Genomic DNA, 22,273 nt, shown 5'->3' on the forward strand with positions numbered 1-22,273 from the left:
CTTACCCAAGAAAGCCCCTGTATCCTTCCTAGTCAAATTGTCATCCTCACTTTCTGAAGAGACTGCCACTCTTGTAATTTCTATCACAAGTGTTAATGTTTCCTGTTCTTAAACTTTATATAAATGTAATGCTGCAGTATAAATAAATTTATGTCAGTTTTTCTTTTGTTTAGTTTAATGACTGTGAGATTCACTCATGTTTTTGTACATATCAAGTTATTTTTTGTTGTTGAATAGCATAATATATATGACATAATGAGAATTTGTTTCCTTTTGATGGATATTTGGATTTTTTAAATTAATAAGACTATAGTATTTCTCTGAAAATATTTATATTCATTTCTCTTGGCTAAACATCTCTAAAATTATTAAAATCTGCAAAAGGAGTTCTACAATATAGGTAAGCCACTTACATTCCCACCAGTAAAATATGTCCTACATCCTCACTGATATTTGGTGTTGTCAGTCTTTCTTTTCAATTCATTACAGTTGGTTTCAAATGGTAACAAAATGTAGTTTCAGTGTTTATTTTCCTGATACAAGTGACACTGATCACTTTTTTAATGTGTTGGCCATTCCTATATCTTCTTTTGTGAGGTGATTTCTTGAACATTTTGCAGATTTTTAGGGAAGTGTTTTTGTTTTCATTTTGGGATGTTAGGACTTGTTTTCTAAATCTAAATTATTTGCCAAATGTTAGATTTTTGGGGGAGATTTGTTACCTCAAAGTTATGTATATATATTGTTAATGAAACTTTTTTAATGAGATAGGCTTGTTGCATCCACACTAAATTTACACTATATGGTTTGGTTCAAATATAACTTTATATGATCTTATGTTTTAAATTAAACATAGAAATGAACAGCTAATTGAGGGAATAAATATAAAATTAAGTTAAAATTTAATTCACTAAAATATCTAGACCTACTAACTATAATAGCTTATTATATATACATTCAATAAACCACCTTATTGCTAGTGAAAAAATAAACTACTTTTTGAAGATAATTTCTATTTTGTACAGCCATAGAAAATGTCTATGTTTTCTTATTGTAAACAACTATACTTGTCAGAATTAATCATTTTATGTTTAACTTATAAACACCCTGAAAAATGGATCTCCTATTGAAAGTTCTTGACACATCATTAATTATAATTTTCCTAATAACATAGCTGTAATATATTTACATGTTATATTTCAATTGCTTTGGTTGCTATTGTTATCATTTTTACTTTTATAGCAAATCTTGTATTTTAATAAATTTCTGACGTGCAATTTGAAGTTGCAAACTTTACGGTTGGCTGATGAGTTCTTACAAATAGATTATACTGTTTAAGCAAATTGCTTAGACCTAGAAAACTGACAAATTTTATTATGGTTTCTAGATACAGATCACACAGTAACATATCTAGAAGGGTGAGAGAGTCAACAAAACACTGTTTTTCAAAGAGAAAAGAAGAAAAAAAAAGAAAACAAAACATCATCAGAAAAATCTTTTACATATTTTACATTTTTCCTTATAGACCCACCCTTCACTAGTATGAGATTTTCAAACGTGAATTTTGTGCTTTATACTTTGCTATAGTGGAGGTAACAGTAAGAGAAAAGTCAGAAATCTGGGATATAGCTCTGTCCCTCGTGCTAATAATTGTGTGATATTGAACAATGTACATAAATTGTAAGGGTCTTGATTACTGAGCTGTAAATTAAGGAGGAACGATGAGCTTTGTAGTACATAAAGAAGTTAAAATGTTGTATAGTTTTGTAATGCATCTCATTATAGGTAAATAAGATCATATTCTTACAAATATTATTGAGCTGGCACTCAAAGCATACAGGATTTCAAAGAATGAATATTGCTAGAGCAGTGTGGTTAGTTCTATAAACATCAAATACTGTCTATATTACCTTTCTACATCACATTACCTAATAAAACCATTCAAATTTATTTGAACTTCTTTGTATTAGTCATAGGATGAATGGTCCCATTCCATTATTTGAATTGCATACATACATATATATGTGTGTGTGTGTGTGTGTATATATATATATATATATATATATATATATATATATTTTAAAACCCTTTCAGATATAACTCTTGGAGGTATTACATAGTGGTAATAATGAAGTGATCTCCCTTTTCACTCTTCTACATATTAGAGATGAAGGAATAAGATATCTCTTTCGATCATTTGATCTAACTCATAGGTTTTCATTGTTAAATCAGCCACACACAAATCAAAGACCTTACCCAGTAACAAGATTTACTAAGTAATTTCAAGGATACCATAAATTAGAAGCTCAGAAGAAGCAGAAATACATCTATGACATTGAGGGTGGCTCCCCAGGTTCTTGTTACTATGTATGGCATGCACCTCTGGCCCAGATAGATGAGGAGTCTGAGTTAAGTCTGAAGATTTTCTTATCAATAAGGAGCAGTTAATTTATAAAACATCTATATTTTTTTTAAGTGATAAATCAGTGGGTTGGGTGAGTGCTCGCTCTAGAGAAGGGTTTATTTTATTTATTTATTTTTGGGCCACACCACGTGGCATGTGGGTTCTTAGCTTCCTGACCAGGGATCGAACCCATGCTCCCTGTAGTAGAAGCTTGGAGACTTAACCACTGGACCACCAGGGAAGTCCCAAAACATCTCTATTTTTAATTCCATGGAGTTGTGTGCTTTGGTGGCATTCTCATGCCTCAGAGATCCTAAGCTCTATTAGTTATAGAATACCCTTAGCCAGAACAGATCCTGAGATCATTACAGAGGTGAAGTCTCTCCCTCCTCTTTATGCAGAGGTCCAGCAGAAAAGGAGACTGAACATGGTTCCCTGCCTTGTTTTCTTGCTTCTAGGAGTGTCTTCTTTTTAAAAAAAATTGAATGGACAGCAGGACAGCTGCATTAACTCATTCCTCCCTGAAAATAAGACTGTAAACTCAACTCATCATTTATTAACAATAGGCAGGTAAAGACACTGCATATATATATATATATATATATATATATATATATACACACACACACACACACACACACACATATATATGTTTATCTGAATTATTTTGCTATACACCTGGCACTAACACAACGTTGTACATTAACTATAACAAATGGTTTAACAAAAGGGAATATTTCATAAGAAGAGCAAGATTAAACTGAAGTCAGTATATATATATATATAAAACAAGTTAATCAGAGCAGTGTTAGGAAGAAATGGAACATAGAAAAGTAACAGCCAGAGGCAAAGTTCTTAACACCTCTATAGGAGAGAGTACTGAGAGGAAGTTCATCCTATTGAGAAGATTGACCTTAGAGCATCCAAGCCTGAACAAACATGGAAACGTTCAAATGATAAACCTATATTTCTTCTTGTGATGACTTCTTGTTCCTGCTAAACAAGATCTTATTTTGCTAAATTCATTCTCCTCATGGCTTTCCTACAGAGAAAACTGTTCAGACTTATTTGACTATCTTATACCCTTGACAGTTCAATTTTTCATTGTATAATAAATTAATACAATATCAAGTCTTTTGTGAATTCTCTGTGCGTAATTAAGCATCTTTAAATCCTTGAGGATCTGGCTGAGAGATGCAACATTGAATTTGATGAAATTGCCAGGGTAATAACATTTTATTGATGCCTTTTCTTAGAAAGACAGCTGGACATGCAGATGACACCTTAACATCACTACCTTTTATTTTAGTGGATCTTCCTACATTTGTATTATTCACTCATTTCATTGCCCTACTAATAAATTCATTTGATTCATAGATATTAAAATTTTAGAGTTGCTAGATTTCTCAGAGCTACTGTCCATAATGCACAAGACTGCCTTTTACAAGATTCTTGACAGAAATTAAATATTTTACATTTTACTTGGATACTTTCAGTGATGAGATTCTCGTAATCTCATAAGGGAATTCATTACACTAATTACAAACTCATTTCTTAGAGTCTCCCTTTTATCTCAGAACTTGTAAATTGCTTCAAAATTCCTTCATTCATCCATTTTATACATATTTATAAATATCTTATTCTGTGAAAAGCTATACGGAAATAAAGCTTACACCGAAGTATAATAAGGTGGTGCATATTCCCACCACACACAACATTTAGCATATAAGAATGTTATGGCATTGCAGTATGCTGTACTGATCACTAAAAAAATGCATGGGAGGAGCATCTAACAGAGTTTGAAGGAATAGAGAAAGTCTAATAGAAGAGGTGATTAATTTGGTGAGAATTTTAAAAAGCTCAATATGTTCTCATTCTGGCTGTTGGCTTTAAATAGCATCAATTTGATATTTCCAAAATTTATGTCTCCAGACCAGACTTCTTCCCTCAACTTCATCTATTAATTACAAAGACAGCTTCATTTAGATATCTAATAGATGCCTTAAACTTAGCTTGCACAAAACTGAGCTCATGATATTCTATGCACATGATTCTCCTACAATTTCAGAAATGACAACTCCTTTCTTAGGGGAGCTCAGGCTGAAGACCTAAGATCATATTTTGTGATTCTCTTTTACTCACAAATTCCTCCATAGATAATCTGTAAATAAATTTGGTTGGTTCTACATTTAAAATATTTTTGAATTTGGCCCCTTTACACCAACTGCATTAACTAAAGTCTTCATGTGGCAAATTCCAAGGAGCACCATTCACACTATATTCTGTGTGTTGGGTTCAGAACCATAACCTCGATATAAGATAATATATTTTTCCACTATTACGCAAATACCTCATAACTGGTCTCTGGCTTTATTTACCCTGCTACCGACTATCCTTGAAACCAAAATAAGATCGATTCTTTAAAAATATCATATACATGACATCACTTTTATAACAAATATCTACCAATGTTTTCTTGTTTCAATCGAAAAAAATGTCTAAATCTTTATCATAAGTGACAAAGCTCTATGTAATTTTGTCAACACTTTCTTCCTAAATTCATTTACTATTTATTTTTCCTCACTTGCTATTCTTCAGCTACAATGTTCTCTTAATAGTTCTGAAAAGACTTCATAGACTTTACACTTATTGTCTCCTCTATTTTTCTCTTTCCCCTGATAAATCCAGGACTCACTGCCTCATTTCCTTCCAGTCTTCAAAGACCATGTTCTCAGTGAGACTTTCCCTGGCTATGCTGTCTAAAGTTTTGTGCATGAACAATTCTCCTTTCCTTAATTTATTTATTTTTCTTCTTAGGTAATATCTTTATCTAGCATGATATTTATACTTCTAATCTTGATCATGTTCTATCTGCCTCACTAAAATGTAATCTTAAAGCAGTAATTTTTGCCTCAATTTTCACTCCTGTAGTCCAAATGACTGTATCAATTCCTAACACACAGTATACATTCAATAAATATTTATTGAATTAAATAATGAATATGTTTGAGGAATAAAAAATTTAAAGGTAATAGAGCAAAGTATGTTGAGAAAGATACAAGTAATTTTTGTCTTTTAGTATAACAACATCATTGAGATATAATTCACGTACTGTACAATTCACCTAAAGTTGTAACATTCAGTAGATTTAGTATATTCACAGGCTTGTGCAGCCATCACCATAATCAATTTTAGAAGCTTTTCATCACTCCGAAAAGAAAATGTGTACCTATTAGCAAGCACTTCCCACTTCTCCTTAATCACCGTCCCACTCCATCCCCAACTTCAGCTGTAGGAAATCACGAATCTACCTTCTCTCTCTGTAAATATGCTTAATCTGGGCATTTGATGTAAGTGAAATCATTCAATACATGGTTTTTTGTGACTCATTTCTTTCACTTAGCATAGTATTTCCAAAATTTGTCTATGTTACAACATATAAGAATGCTTCATTTTTTAATTGACAAATCATATTTCATTGTATGGATATACCATATTGCATCAGTTGATGGACATTTGGTTGCAATATGTCCAGTTGAAGGACATTTCACTTTTGGTTATTATAAACAATGCTGTAATGAATATACATGAACACGTTTTTGTATAGACATATGTTTTTATTTATCTTAGGTACTTACCTAGAAGTGCAATTACTGGATCATATGGTGATAACACCATGTGCAACATGCTGAGAAGCTGCTGGACTGTTTTCCAAAGTGAGTGCATAATTTTATATTTCTACTAGTAATGTATAAGTGTTCTAGTTTCTCCACATCTTTGGCAACACTTGACATTATCTGACTTTTCGATTATAGTCATCCTAGTGGGTGTGAGTTGTATCACATTGTGTTTTTGATCTGCATTTCTCTTATGGGTGATTATATTGAACACTTTTTATAGTTTTTATAGTTTTTGCTTTCACATTTAGACCCATTTTGAGTTAGCTTTTCTGTATGATGTAATTGTCCAACATCATTCTTTTACATGTAGGTATCCAGTTTTCCTAGAACCATTTGTTGAAAGACCATTCTTTTGCCCCATTAAATTTCCTTGGTACAATCTTTTCAAAAATCAAATCACTGTTAATGTGGATGCTTGTTTCTGGACTCTCAGTTTTATTCCATTGACCTACACATCTTTTGTTTTTCCAGTACAACTCTGACTTGATTACTGTATATTTGTAGTAAGTTTTTACTTATTTTTTTTTTTAACTGAATGAAAGACTCTTTAAATTCTATATTGGTGGTCAATATATCATATACTCTCTGATATGATGTGCTGAGAAAGGCACAACATCACTTCTGAACTTAATCATGAAGAAATCAGAGAATTCAAATTGAGGGACAGTCTATAAATGAATTGACCAGTACTCTTCAAAATATCAAGGCTATGAACAGCAAAGAAAAGCTAAGGATCTTAAAATAGATTAATAAGACTGCTAATTTTAATATAGGATATTTGATATGGTCCAGGCCTAGAAAATGGATATTGGTGGGACAAATATATTTTGAACAAGTCCAATAAATTAGTTAATACATTGTACCAATGATAATTTTCTAATTTTGATAATTTTATGTGTTTATGCAAAATATAATCACTTAGGGAAGCCAAGTGAAGGATATATGGGAAATAAATATTTTATTTATATTTGCAACATTTATATAAATGTGAAATTATTTCAAGTGAAAAGTTAAAATATAAAAATAAAATCTAAACTTGAATAAACATTTGGTCATGGTTTTATTCTTTCATATATTCTAATTTTCCATTAAATCTATTTGCAAGAAATGATTCTTAAAGGATTTACTATCTTATTAAAAGGATGGTATGATAAACAGAATGATAGTCCTCAAAGATTGCTACCTCTTAATCCCTGAAACATATGAATATGTTACCTTACATGGCAAAAGAGACTTTGCAGGTCAGATTAAGATCATAAAATAGGGATATTTTCCTGAATTACCTGGATGGATCCAACATAATTATAAGAACTCTTAAAGGAGGGAAGCAGGAAATCAGAGTCTTAAAAAAAAAAAGTGACATGGAAAAAGAGGTCAGAGAGAGAGAGAAAAAAAATTGAACACTCTACACTGCCAGCTTTGAAGTTGGAGAAAGAGCCCATGAACCAAGGAACATGGGTGGCCTCTAGAAGCTGGGAAAGGCAAGAAAATTCATTCTTCCCTAGAGAATTCCGAAGGAACTCAGCCTTTGCTAACATCTTGATTTTAGAACTTCCTACCTCCAGACCTATAAGATAATAAATGTGTGTTGTTTTAAGCCACTAATTTTGTGGCGATTTACTACAACAGCAATAGAAATCTAATACAGATAACAATAGACTCAATAGTGCTAAAGCCCTTTACACCACTTTTAACTACTTTTCTTAGAATCCATGTCAAATAATTTCTGTTCCCACTGTTTTTGTGTGCCTAATTTAGTCAGATTCCTGCTGAAGAAGATGTAGGTAAAACTTTGTGCTCATCTTCTTACCTGAGAGTTTATTCAGTTTAGATCAACATCATAATTACTGTTGAAGTCTCAGAGAGAGCATCCAATCTAGAGCATTCGACCATTTAGTGGGTAAAGATGAAGCAAAACAACTGTTTTATTTTTAACTAAATGAGTCCAGATTGGAAAATAAGATTTTAATTCTATTGACCTATGGGCTTTCTAACTAAATCCCAGAATTAGGCAATTAGGTGTTTGCATCAACCTATGACATCAAAGAATAGATATACCTTGTGATCTTGCTGAGAAGATGCATTCCCCCTTGCGCAAAAAAAAAAAAAAAAAAAAATGAGTAGAGGGAGCCAAACATGCACTTATTCTTCATTATGTATCAATAATAGAAAGGACAAAATAAAGGTCCAGAAGAATAACAATTTTGCTTTTTGTGAAGTAGACACATCAAAGTTGAGGAAGAAGTATTCCCAAAACCCCCATCATTGTTGTCATCATTTTCACCATCATCATCATCGTCATCATAATTAAATAACAACATAAACAGCAGCAATAATGTAATACTCAGGCAAGAAAACAAATGCAATTTTATATAATATTTATATTCCTGTATATTTTGAATATAACTAGATCAGGAAATTGATCATATTTCTGGACTTGATTACCACATTCCTAGTAACTCTCTATTCTGTATATATCAGTGACTACAACTTTGCATATTAGCACTATCTAAAAGTTTTTATTGACATGTCCTCATTCATAAAAAAAAAAAATCTAAAAAATTTTATTGGCATGCCCCCAAATACACACACACATTAATTTATAAATTACACATACACTACTATGTTAGTTTATGTGTAATAAATATCAATGTTGCTTAATTCTTCCTGATTGTCATAAGAAAATGAGTATAAACACATACAATCTTTAACATAAAGACCTTATTATGTACCCATCAGGGATCCTAGCAATCCATGTAAAAGGATTCTAGCAATCCATCTATATTATGTTTCTTGACTTAGAAACCCTTCCACTTTGCCAGGAGACATTCTGTGTATTCTCGGTATGTGTCAGTTGTATCTTTCAAACAGGAACCTTAGAAAGCAACCACAGTATTTCTGAAAAGCAAGCCTTCACAGAAGACAGAGAAAGCCTGGAAAGAAAACAAGTAAGCCCCTTTTCTGTGTTTTGTGACTAAACAGATAAAAAAGTAAACAAATTAATAAATAAACACACAAACAGATTGTTTTGCCTGCCACAAAGAGGGAGCCAAAATGAAATTATGTTCTCATACCATAAGCTCCCTAAAATGAGTGTTATTTTAAAAAAATAAAGAGTTCATGGTTTCTTCTCTATCCCTAGGATTCAGAGTACAGTTCAATACACATGGGCTGGATTATGAGCTGATCCTTACAACAATCACAACTGCTACTGATGAAATTTTGTATTTTTCTTTGAATCTACTTCTTTCACATGTTAGATTTCTCTTTAAACTGAATTACATTTTATTTTGCAGTAAATCTAGATAGTTGCTGTTATAGTCAAATATATGACTATCCTTTCTAAGTGTTTAGTTAAATAAGTGTTTAATTGAATAAATACTGTTTCCTGTTTTCATTACCTTTTTCTCCATTTTATCTTCACTTATTCATCATATTTTATTGAACTTTAGATCATTAATCATATACTTTCTAATAGTGCAGGGAAAATCATAGTTTAGGAAGGCAAACAAGCAAGTAATCAAATAATTCAATTGAGTATGATCTGTGCTTAAATAGAAAAAATATATAGGATTCAGGGTTGTCACAAAGCAAGGAATAACTAACTTCTTAACTTCATCTGGCAAGCTGAGGAAAGATTTCACAGTACAGGAGTTGCTTAAGTTGGATCTTGAAGATTGAGTAAGAGTGTAGCACATGAAGTTGGAGTTTCAAGTAACAGGAACAAATAACATGGTATTGGGGCATAATATACCATGATGCCACACTTATGGCTATGCTTAAACACAGAATGATAAAGTAGAAGTCCCAGAAGAATGAAGTAGGAGAGTGGGGAACTCGATTTTTATATATCAAAGTGTATAATTCTATGTAGATCATGAAGGAGAAGTTTTTGGAGCCAAATTCAAATTCCTTAAGCAAAGGAACTCTCCTATGTTATGAGCATTGAGCACTAACACCACAATATCAAGACGTTAGGACAAGGTGCCCTTTCTCTACTTACAAAATGGTTCAGGTTTAAAAGGAAAACAGTTGTTCTGATACCTAAGTAAATCAACCTTAGATATGTTTGTTGGTTAGTTAAGGTGGGGTGACGGGTTGGGATAATACATGTTTATTGACACAGTTTACAAGAAAAGATACAAGGTTATATACCCTGGGGCTCCTGATAGACAGGCTGTGATAGAGATTTTATATTACATATTGTTAATTTAGCTAGACTCATCATCTTTTCAAGCTTGTATCCTCCAACCCTTCCTCCTTTCTGCGGTGTACATGATAAAGCCTGCTAAGACGACTTCTGATACCTTCCATTTCCTCTGATTGCCTTTGAGACCAATACTTTGACCATCCTGTTTAACTCACAAATTATAAATTGCCACCCCTCCCAACAGAGCTGGCTGACTTCCCACCAAATTATTCACTTCTTCAGAGGAATTGGAATAAGAAACACATTCACTTACTGACCATGGGAATATCTTCATTCAAAAGAAAAACTACCTCAGGAAGATATGAATTTTCTCAAAATGCCTCAACAGGACTCAGTTGAACCAAATTTCTCAGAGAAAGTATTATATACCACAGTATCACAGCAATCTGTGACTAGTGACCAATTTTCTGATGTGTAACAGGTAAATTATTTTTATGTTATTTAAAATACCAACTCAGTCAGAAATTTTAAAAATTTGGATAAGATTCAAAGTTTTCCCTAGAATAATGTGGTATTGTTACTTGCAATTTCATATATTTTATTGAGTAAGAGAGAAAGAGAAGTGGATAGGATTTCCAAAAGCATGCTGGGAATTGTTTAGCCTGCATACGTGGGTTATGTATCAACAAGTAGACAACAGTTAATGTATGATGTCAGGAGGAAAAAAGATTATAAGTTCTAATGTAAAGTATAAAAGAAATGACCATAATATAAATTAAATACAACTTTTAAAGAGCATTTGCTTTTGAGCAAGCTTATATTTTATAGGGTCTCTGGAAACCAAATTAAGCTATAAATAGTATTCCTACAATACTCTACAAATTAAGTTTTGAATGAGGTATTTAGCCTTATTCTTATAAATGTTAAAGCTTGTATACACACTTAATAACAACGAGTATTTTGTCTGATGACACACAATTAGTTCTGTTTTTATTGCCACTTTTGACATTTAATAATAATGCTATGATTTTACAATGCAAGGGATGTACATATTCATATTCACTATAGTAAGAGACTAGTTTTATTTTTTAATTTTTAAAGGATTACTATAATAAGTAGAATTTTTAAAATAAAATACTACATTAAGAAATCATATAACTGAAAATGAAGTAGAAGCAGAAATCCTAATGAAATAAACACAAAGACTTAATTTCCTTTTCTCAGAAGTGTTCAAATTAGATTCTTATCTCAATCTGTTGAGTTCTTTCTCTCATAATTCCTTCATCTGGTCACTAGGATCCAATCAAAATTAACTATAAAGTAGTCCTCACATTTACACTGTTTCTCATTCTTTCTTAATAAGTTTACTAATTATTTTAGCAATCACTATGTTCCATATATTTTACTAAGTGCCTTCCATTTATTACCTCACTTAATTATCATAAAATCCTGTGAGGCAGATGCTAATAAAATTTAGTCTACACACAAAGAGTGAAGGAAAGTTAAATATTCAACCAAATACCTACTATACTGTTTAAATAATTCTACTTTCCCTTGTTATGGAACTTTCTTTAAAACTTTTTTTTTTTCTCATGCTATTCCACCTAGAAATTTCTATACATAAGTATTCACCTACAAATACTGTATCTGTTCTTCAAAGCTCAGTCTTAAATATGTTTCCCTCTTATTTTCTACCTCCAACTCACATTACATTTCATATTATTTTGAACTATAGCACTTTGCATATGTGTTCTGTATCTAGCATATACTTTCACTGGTTTCTATGTTTTCCTGTATCTTCCAATGTAACTTTAAGCTACTTGAAAGCAGAGGGTCCTCAGTGATTTTCATGTCTCCATCTTTACTGATTTTGGCACAGAAAGTGTCCAGTAAGACTTGGAGTTTCTCTTACAATTGAGCATTTCCTGATGTCTCATGGGGACTTAGTGAGGAGTCGGAACTGTTACAGTTGAGCCCATCATATGGCCCTGCCTCTCACATGATTCTTCCTCTCTAAATCCCCAGGAGACTTTTGAAAGCAATAAATGAACATTTAAATATCAAATTTAATTGAAAACATTGCCTTTCAGATAGTAAAACTTTCTTCAATTTTCAAGGGATTGGTTTGCCATAAAATTTTAGTTGTTTTTTGTTCCCTTACACAATTCTGAAAAATAGAGGATAGAAGGAAAGGGGAAGAATGATGGAATAAAGAGAAGAAAGGAAGAAAAATAAGATGGAAAATAGAAAAGGAAAGAAGGAAGAAAGAAAAAAAAAAACAATTTCTCTGTTGTAAATGCATTAATACTAGAAGAGTTTATGACCCTTCAGACATTCAACCTTGCTAAATTAATTGTTTTCATGACTGCAATCCTCCAAACAGTTTAAAATGATAACTTAGAATTACTGACATCTGGAGGACTCAACAACAACTCTAATTCATATAAAGTCATGACATATCAAGGCTTTGGATATATTTTAGGAGAATGAGCTTTTTTGTATTTTCATAAAAACATGTTATTTTTTTCTTACAGTATCAAGAGGATAATCACAAAATTTTCTCTGGAAATTGTAATTAATAGACAAAATGGATAGGAGAGATACCTTAATCTGAGTGTTTTATACCTTTATCTCCCCAAGGTGAATATTTCAACTTTTTGCCTTGACCAAGAGTCATCTAATAATTAACCTAAAGGAAAAAAAAAGATTAGCACTCTTAGATTAAAAAAGCAAAAATTAATATGTACCATCTGATCCTTTGTCAGTAAATTAGCATAAGCATTAGAATCTCCAAAGTTCTTATAAAAAAAGAAGTCAAAAGACAACCCCTACAATACTTGGCAAAAATTATACCTATGGGAGTCCTTTGTTTAAGCTTTGAGTCAATAGCTTCTAAACATAGTGTTGACTTACAAATTTGAATCTTTCAGGGAAAGAGGAGTTGTTTCATTTGTATAGAGTTTCAGATTTGCAAACAAAAAAAAAATTCTGGAGACTGTTTCACAGCAATGTGACTATACTTAGCATAAATGAACTGTATACATAAAAATAATTACTATGGTAAACTTTATTTTATGGGTCTTTTTGTCACAATTTTTTCTCCAAAAGCCTGAATTGGTGTCTTATGTATTTGATCAGGAGATTAAAAAATTGAGTGAGGCTCTGCTTGTCTTCATATAGTTTGCAATTTATAGAGGTTATAGGACAATGCCTAACTAACAAATTACACTAAATAACCCAAGTGTGCCTCAGATAAAATGCTTTACAAAATTTAAAGAGAGAAAAATCTTATCCTGGTGAACAAAACATAAGTAAGGGTGTTTCCCTTCGTTTGAAAACAGGGAAATGTTTTCGAGGAAATTCTTAGCTATAAATCAATGAAGTTTCTGATGCAAAGTTATGTAGGGTAATAAGGTGGTGAAACCCAATCCCCTTGATAGGTTGTAGTTAACTCCTCTAGTTCTAACTAAACCTTGCCACTTTCATTTAAATAAAACAATCCATTAACTGGGTTCCTCATTTCTGGGACTATTTCAGAGTGGGAGATACTTAACATAGTCTACAATATCCCAAGTGCTTCTAAAGTTTCTGGCTCCAGTCAACAAATGTAATTTTAATACAATTCTGGACTTACAAATAATTTTTTTAAAAAGAATGAGAAATTGAAGACAGATTAGGTGGATGTAAGTTGTAAGAAAACTCAGAAGTCTGTGTTGTCTTGGCTACAAATGTGAGCATGTGATCTTGATACTAAGCCTTGAGGTACAAAAAAATTAGAGGACTTGAACCTGAAATTCTCACATTCAGTCAAGGGCCCATTATTTTTCTATTTTTTTAAATTTTTTTTTGGAGGAGAGCATAACCCTAGATTAACATCGCTCCCTGGGGAAGACAAGGCAATTCTGTTACTAAGGAGGAAAGCTTCCTCAGTATAGGTCCCATTATACTGCAGATTATGTTCAAGTAAAGAGATGTTTATAATTAAAATTTCCCAACACACAAAGAAACCATTCATTATGAATGAGAGTCCACAGAAATAATAAACAGATTTAAATCTCTAATGAATTCAGATATTCAATTATCAGGAAGAAGCTGAAAAATAATAAGCAAATGGGAAATAGTGATGCTTCCTTCTTCTCTTGGAACTCAGTTCCTCTTGTTTTTATTCATAATATTTTAAAAAAACAAAAGCAAACAATTTAGTAATCTTGTGGAAATATATTTTAGAGAATACACAGGAAACCCTAAGTGTTTGCCTTTGGAGAAATGTGTTCATCTATACTCTAGAGAGCTTAATGTTTATTTTTATAGACACAAATCACTTCATATATTAATTGCAATAAGTGGAAATCATTCTAAAATGAACTATATATGTACTTCCTTCTTCAGTACAATCTTCCGAGCGTTAGAAAATATTTTTGTTTTTTTTTTTTGTTAAAGATATTTATTTTTTTATTTACTCAGCACATAGGAACGATTGAAAATTTAAGAAGTAAAATACAGAAAGCAAGTGAAATTTAAATTTAAGATAAACTACAGATCATATTTTAGTGTAAGTATGTCCCAAAGGAACATTTATCTAGGAATCCTATATTTTATCTGGTAATCAAGCACATAAATCCTCTGCTAGGTATTGGAGACACAGGGAAGAATTTTAGGCATAATCATTGTCTTTATAAACTTTATAATCAGTGGTAGCTTCAAAAAGCATAATGAAAATAATAAATATTTTTAAATATTTTAAGTAAAAGAGATTCTCTTTGTCACATCTTAATAATTATACTATGACTGATTGAAAAATACAGAGTTACAAAATTTTCTTCAATAATGGCTCTAGTTTTTGCCTCCTCCTATAATGCTTTACTATTAAGATAAAATATAGTACTGTCAGTGGGTCTACACATCTCTTTTTACATCTATCAAAATCTAGTTCCAAAAAGAGGGTTGGTTCCTAGATAACTGATTTTGGAATAGGTGAGGTATTATTGTTACACATATTCTACTTTTAAAAATGTTTATATCAAGGTTAATATGTGGGTTTTATTCTGGGATAAGAGTGGAACTTAAATTAAAGACTAAATATTAAAATAGGTTTTGGAAATTTAATTAGGTCCCTTATTTGAAGAAGATGTTTAAGTGTTCTTTAGCAGTAACTGTAGAGTATATGCTAAATGAAAATAAATTCAAATGAAAAATAAACTAAATAAATGTCTTGTTTAGATATCATTTTCTCTAGTTGTTATGGAAATTATCTTTTCATTGACTATGAAACAAATAATTAAACATTAGTGCACAATTTTATTCAGAATTGGAGCTCTATATCTGGAAATATATATCAAATATATATATATCCAAAATATATATCCCAATATATAAATCCCAAATATAAGAAGAATCCAATTCTCTGCTACCAGTGTTCGTAATCATGCCTCTTTCTTAATTTTAACAGAAGTCATTCGCATCTGTTCTCAGGAGGAAAATGCCTTTAAGAGCAATTTTTAGAATGATACCTTTTGCCATTTGCTTACAATTTTAAACCATAATTGCAAACAAACAGCATTTTTAAAAAATCTAACACATTTGATCTCTTGGCTATTTGTCTGCAAGCAGTACTTTGATCCCAGATTTCTCTCAAAAAATTTCAAGGCTAGACAATATAAATTAGCATCTAGGAATTTTGCCATTGACACGATGGCATGAGGAAGTAAACTGTAGAAATTAGAGATACATCATGGGTACAATAGAGTTGATGCTTTTTAATTACCCTGTATCTTTGCTGGCTAATGGACTTTCTCTCCCAATCACACAGAGTGCAATGACTTCTATGAGGTATGTGGTAGATGGATAAGTATGAAATCCAAAGCAACCTGTTTATTTGAGACCCTGATTTTTGAACATATATTTGTAGATGAAGGAATTTGCTTATTTCCTTTCTCTATCTAATAAAGAAAGTATAGATTTTAGTCAAAAGTCTGTAATTGATAAACAGGAAATGTTTCAGGATTGGAATTAACATTGGAAATAAATGTCCCCTCTCTTCATTTTGCCTATTTACCTTCTACTCCAAAGACTAAAGGAGCAATTATGAAGGAAAAAAAAAATAGAGAGTAGTTTAAAAGACACAGCTGTGCACACAATAATTCCCCTAACAAGCTTTAGAAAATGCATGAAGCTGAGAAGAGGGGAAGGAAAATAAAGCAGTGAGGAAGAAAAGAAATGTATAGGAAAGTGATAAGACAGAAAGGGGAGTTTGCTTTGTGCAGACTTTCATCTTCATTTGAATAATATCAACTAGTTAAAATAAATGATAGTATGAATGTGCTTTCCAAGACAGTGTATTTTACTTCCACAAAAAGAAAAGTCATTTCACTGAACTGCGTGGGAAAAGGAGACACTTTAAATAAAAGGAATTTCCAAGAATAGAATGCTATTTAAACCTCAGATGAGAACATGGAATACATTTTGACATACCATGTGTCAGCCTTCAGTTTAATATTATTTCAGGCACACGTTTCCTTTTTCTTAGAAACGGATTAGAATATACTTATATTTTCCATTATTTGTTCCATTTCCTATATTTCTCTGCAAAACACTTTTAATGGTTGCATCAGGTTGTGTTCATAGACAGGCATTTATAGCAAACTGTGAGAATTATCCTGAATGTATATTCTCTGCTATTGGGTTCTCTCTTAAAACTCGCTATGTTGGATTTATCAGTATAAAATAGAAAATAAAAATGTAAGAGACTATATGCTATGGTCAAAATGTCTGTGGTTCAAATAGTATATGTATATATGATTATATATATGCATATATAAATATTATATATATAAAAATATATGTACACATATACATAAATAGGCAGACTGATTTCTTATCTAGAAAAAGTTTAGGGAAGGTTACTACAGCAATGACGGCTAATAATTGCTACATGCCAGACCATATGCTATTTGCTATACTTACACTATTTCGTTTAGTACTCTCAAAAACCTTATGAACTAGATACTGCTAATAACTCTTTTGTAAAGATGAATAGATCAATGTTTACATAAGTCATATTTTTTTTTCCACAATCCTACAGTTTGGAAGGGGCAGAGGCAATATTTGCTCTAAAAAGATCCAATGCCAAAGTAAGTCCTATTTTTCCCTTCACCAGCAACAAACAAATGAAGAATAAGGGAAAGTAAAGGTAGAAAAATAAGGGATAGATCTAAGATGAAGACATAAGTTAACCTAAATTGTGTACCACACAATATATTATTTCAAACAAGTTGCCAAAATATACTAGGCTTTCGAAACCCCTACCTACAAACTCTAGTCAGTTATGTATTTTACAGATGCCATGGTATTTTTTTTAATATCACAATTAAAGTTATTCTTAGAAACCAGACAATTATAAATTTTACTTGGACATGTGCTTTAAAGGGATGCTATGTCAGGTAATGCACAATGTTCTATGAGTATCAAAGAGTGGACATGGCAATTCATTGCTAAGTACTTCCTATAGAGGTAATTATTTATCAGTATATATAATAGAAATATCTTCATTTGGAAAAAGAAAAGGTTGGGTTAGTGTTCTTTAGTGAAAACTTAGGGACCTGAAGTAGATTCCTGTCACAATAGAAGGATGTGCCAAATCTTCTCAGAGATGAACCAAATGACTTTTACTACAGGTAGTTAGGGAGAAAACAAACAAAAACACAACAAGAAGGCTTATGGCATATATTTCACAAAGCCTATTACAAAACTTTTTACACTTTATTATTGAAAAGTGTCCTAATAACTTCTTTAGAATGGTTAACTACTGATGTATAAAAGTCCTTCTCAAATGCTTGATTTGTCTAATTTCTCCAGAATAAAGCACAGTCCAAGCAGCAAATTACAAAGAGACCAAAGGAACTGACAGTAGTAGCAAAAGTGATAACTCCCAGCAACAACCTAGAGGAAAGACAGAACTGTTAGAGCAAAATACAATAATTAAATAAGCACAATTAAATATTAATTGTGTTATATTAAATAACATAATATTAAATAATGTGCTAATATTTGTAAACATTCAAGAAAGCAAGAAAGCAAGAAATGCACAATATATTAAATTTTTTTAAACTTTAAAACAAAGTAGTACATACCCATTTAAAAAAACAATATGAAAGGTTTTCTGCATCTATTGAGATGATCATATGTTTTTTCTCCTTCAATTTGTTAATATGGTGTATCACATTGGTTGATTTGTGTATATTGAAGAATCCTTGCATTCCTGAGATAAACCCCACTTGGTGTATGATCCTTTTAATGTGCTGTTGGATTCTGTTTGCTAGTAATTTTTTTGAGGATTTTTGCATCTATGTTCATCAGTGATATTGGCCTGTAGTTTTCTTTTTTGGTGACTTATTTGTCTGGTTTTGGTATCAGAGTGGCCTCGTAGAATGAATTTGGGAGTGTTCCTCCCTCTGTTATATTTTGGAAGAGTTTGAGGAGGATAGGTGTTAGCTCTTCTCTAAATGTTTGATAGAATTTGCCTGTGAAGCCATCTCATCATGGGCTTTTGTTTGTTGGAAGATTTTTAATCACAGTTTCAATTTCAGTGCTTGTAACTGGTCTGTTTAGATTTTCTATTTCTTCCTGGTTCAGTCATGGAAGGTTTTGATTTTCTAAGAATTTGTCAAATTCTTCCAGCTTGTCCATTTTATTGGCATATAGTTGCTTCTTGTAATCTCTCAGGATCCTTTGTATTTCTGTAGTGTCAGTTGCTACTTTTCCATGTTCATTTCTAACTTTACTGATTTGAGTCTTCTCCCTTTTTTTCTTGATGAGTCTGGCTAATAGTTTTTCAATTTTGTTTATCATCTCAAAATACAAGCTTTTAGTTTTATTGATCTTTGCTATCATTTCTTTCATTTTTTTCATCTATTTCTGATCTGATCTTTATGATTTCTTTCCTTCTGTTAACTTTCAACAGAATTCAACACCCATTTATGATAAAAACCCTCAAGAAAGTAGGCATAGAGGGAACTTACCTCAACATAATAAAGTCCATATATGAAAAACCCACAGCCAACATCATTCTCAATGGTGAAAAACTGAAACCATTTCCACTAAAATCAAGAACAAGACAAGGTGGCCCACTCTCGCCACTATTATTCAACATAGTTTTGGAAGTTTTAGCCATAGCAATCAGAGGAGAGAAAGAAATAAACAGAAATAAAATCAGAAAACAAGAAGTAAAGCTGTCACTGTTTGCTGATGACATGATACTATATATAGAGAATCCAAAAGATGCTAACAGAAAACTAGGGCTAATCAATGAATTTGGTAAAGTAGCAGGATACAAAATTAATGCATAGAAATCTCTTGCATTCCTGTAAACTAATGATGAAAAATCTGAAAGAGAAATGAAACACATCCATTTACGACTGCAACAAAAATAATAAAATACCTAGCAATAAACCTATCTAAGGAGACAGAAGACCTGTATAGTTTTCTGCTCTTTGCAGAAAACTATAAGACATTGATGAAAGAAATTAAAGATGATACAAACAGATGGAGACATATACCATATTCTTGGATTGGAAGAATCAACATTGTGAAAATGACTATACTACCCACAGCAATCTACAGATTCAATGCAATCCCTATCAAACTACCAATGGCATTTTTCACAGAACTAGAACAAAACTTTTCAGAATTTGTATGAAAACACAAAAGAACACAAATTGCCAAAGTAATCTTGAGAAAGAAAAATGGAGATGGATGAATCAGGCTCCCTGACTTCAGACTATATTACAAAGCTACAGTAATCAAGATAGTATGGTACAAGTATAAAAACAGAAATACAGATCTATGGAACAGGATAGAAAGCCCAGAGGTAAACCCACACACATATTGTGACTTTATCTTTGATAAAAGAGGTAAGAATGTACAATAGAGAAAAGACAGCCTCTTCAATAAGTGGTGCTGGGAAAAGTGGACAGTCCATGTAAAAGAATGAAATTAGAACTCTGCCTAACAGCATACAGAAAAATAAACTCAAAATGGATTAAAGACCTCAATTTAAATTCAGACACTATAAAACTCTTGGAGGAAAACATAGGCAGAACACTTTATGACATAAATCACAGCAAGATCCTTTTGACCCACATCCTAGAGAAATGGAAATAAAACCAAAAATAAACAAATGGGACCTAATGAAACTTCAAAGCTTTTGCACAGCAAAGGAAACCATAAACAAGGCAAAAAGACAACCTTCAGAATGAGAGAAAATATTTGCAAAAGAAGCAACTGACAAAGGATTAATTTCCAAAATATACAAGTAGCACATGCTGCTCAATATCAAAAACACAAACAACCCAATCCAAAAATGGGTGGAAGACCTAAATAGACATTTCTCCAAGTAAGATATACAGATTGCCAACAAACACATAAAAGGATGCTCAACATCACTAATCATTAGAGAAATGCAAATCAAAACTACAGTGAGGTATCACCTCATACCAGTCAGAATGGCCATCATCAAAAAATCTACAAACAATAAATGCTAGAGAGGGTGTGGAGAAAAGCGGATGCTCTTGCACTGTTGGTGGGAATGTAAATTGATACAGCCACTATGGAGAACAGTATGGAGGTTCCTTAAAAAACTACAAATAGAACTACTATATGACCCAGAAATCCCACTACTGGGCATATTCCCTGAGAAAACCATAATTCAAAAAGAGTCAGGTACCACAATGTTCATTGCAGCACTATTTACAATAACCAGGACATGGAAGCTACCTAAGTGTCTATCGACAGATGAATAGATAAAGAAGATGTGGCACATATATACAATGGAATATTACTCAGCCATAAAAATAAATGAAATTGAGTTATTTGTAGTGAGATGGATGGGCCTAGATTCTGTCATACAGAGCAAAATAAGTCAGAACTAGAAAAACAAATACCATATGCTAACACATATATATGGAATCTAAAAAAAAAAAAAAAAGTTCTGAAGAACCTAGGGTCAGGGCAGGAATAAAGATGCAGACATAAAGAATGGACTTGAGGACACAGGGAAGGGAAAGGGTAAGCTGGGATGAAGCAAGAGAGTGGCATGGACATATATACACTACCAAATGTAAAAGAGATAGCTAGTGGGAAGCAGCCACATAGCACAGGGAGATCAGTTCAGTGCTTTGTGTCCACGTAGATGAGTGGGATGGGTAGGTGAGAGGGAGACACAAGAGGGAGGAGATATGGGGATATATATATACGTATAGCTTATTCACTTTTTTTATACAGCAGAAACCTACACACTTTGTAAAGCAATAATACTCCAATAAAGATGTTAAAAAAATTATGCAAAGTATAAAATGAAAGTAAATATTTTATTACTTTATCACCAACCCCTTTATCTCTCCTCCAGAACTAAATACTGTTGTCATTTCCTTTGGTAATCACCAAATATAACTAAATAATACAACTTTAAATAATATGCTTCTGCCTGTTTTAACTCTTCTCCTTCTAACAATGAATTTGATCACTCTTTGCTATGAAAATGAGGACCTTATTTATCCTTCCTTTCACATGCACTGGCCTTTTAGTCTCCCAAGTTTTGTTAGTTATTTCATTATTTCATATAATCAAAATTCACACTATATGCATTTTATTCAGTAATGCTAATTGTCTCCTCTTTGTTATGTTAGCAGAATTTCTAAACTAAGGTACATGGGCCACATGCAACAGAACTCCCTGTCTGCTCATTGAAATGCAGATTCCTATATCTACCTGCAGGGAAATAATTAAGCAGCTCTGAAATGAGGAATAGGGATCTGCATTTGTAACTATATCCTCAGATAGTTCTTGTGAATACTAAATATACGGGAACACTGGGGATTTTAGTCTAAAACTGAAACCAATAAAATATATGTTAAACATGTGCTAAAAATGTTCTTACTGTAGTACCAATAGAAAAAGGTACAATACTATGCTATTAGAATCAGTATTTCAAAAAAGAATTTAGTTTTATCAAAATTTAATTCATCCTCTTTTAATTTCATTCTG

The sequence above is a fragment of the Aethalodelphis obliquidens genome, unplaced genomic scaffold (assembly GCF_003676395.1).
Source record: "Aethalodelphis obliquidens isolate GAN/ISIS:26980383/991018 unplaced genomic scaffold, ASM367639v1 scaffold60, whole genome shotgun sequence".
Classification (NCBI taxonomy): Eukaryota; Metazoa; Chordata; class Mammalia; order Artiodactyla; family Delphinidae; genus Aethalodelphis; species Aethalodelphis obliquidens.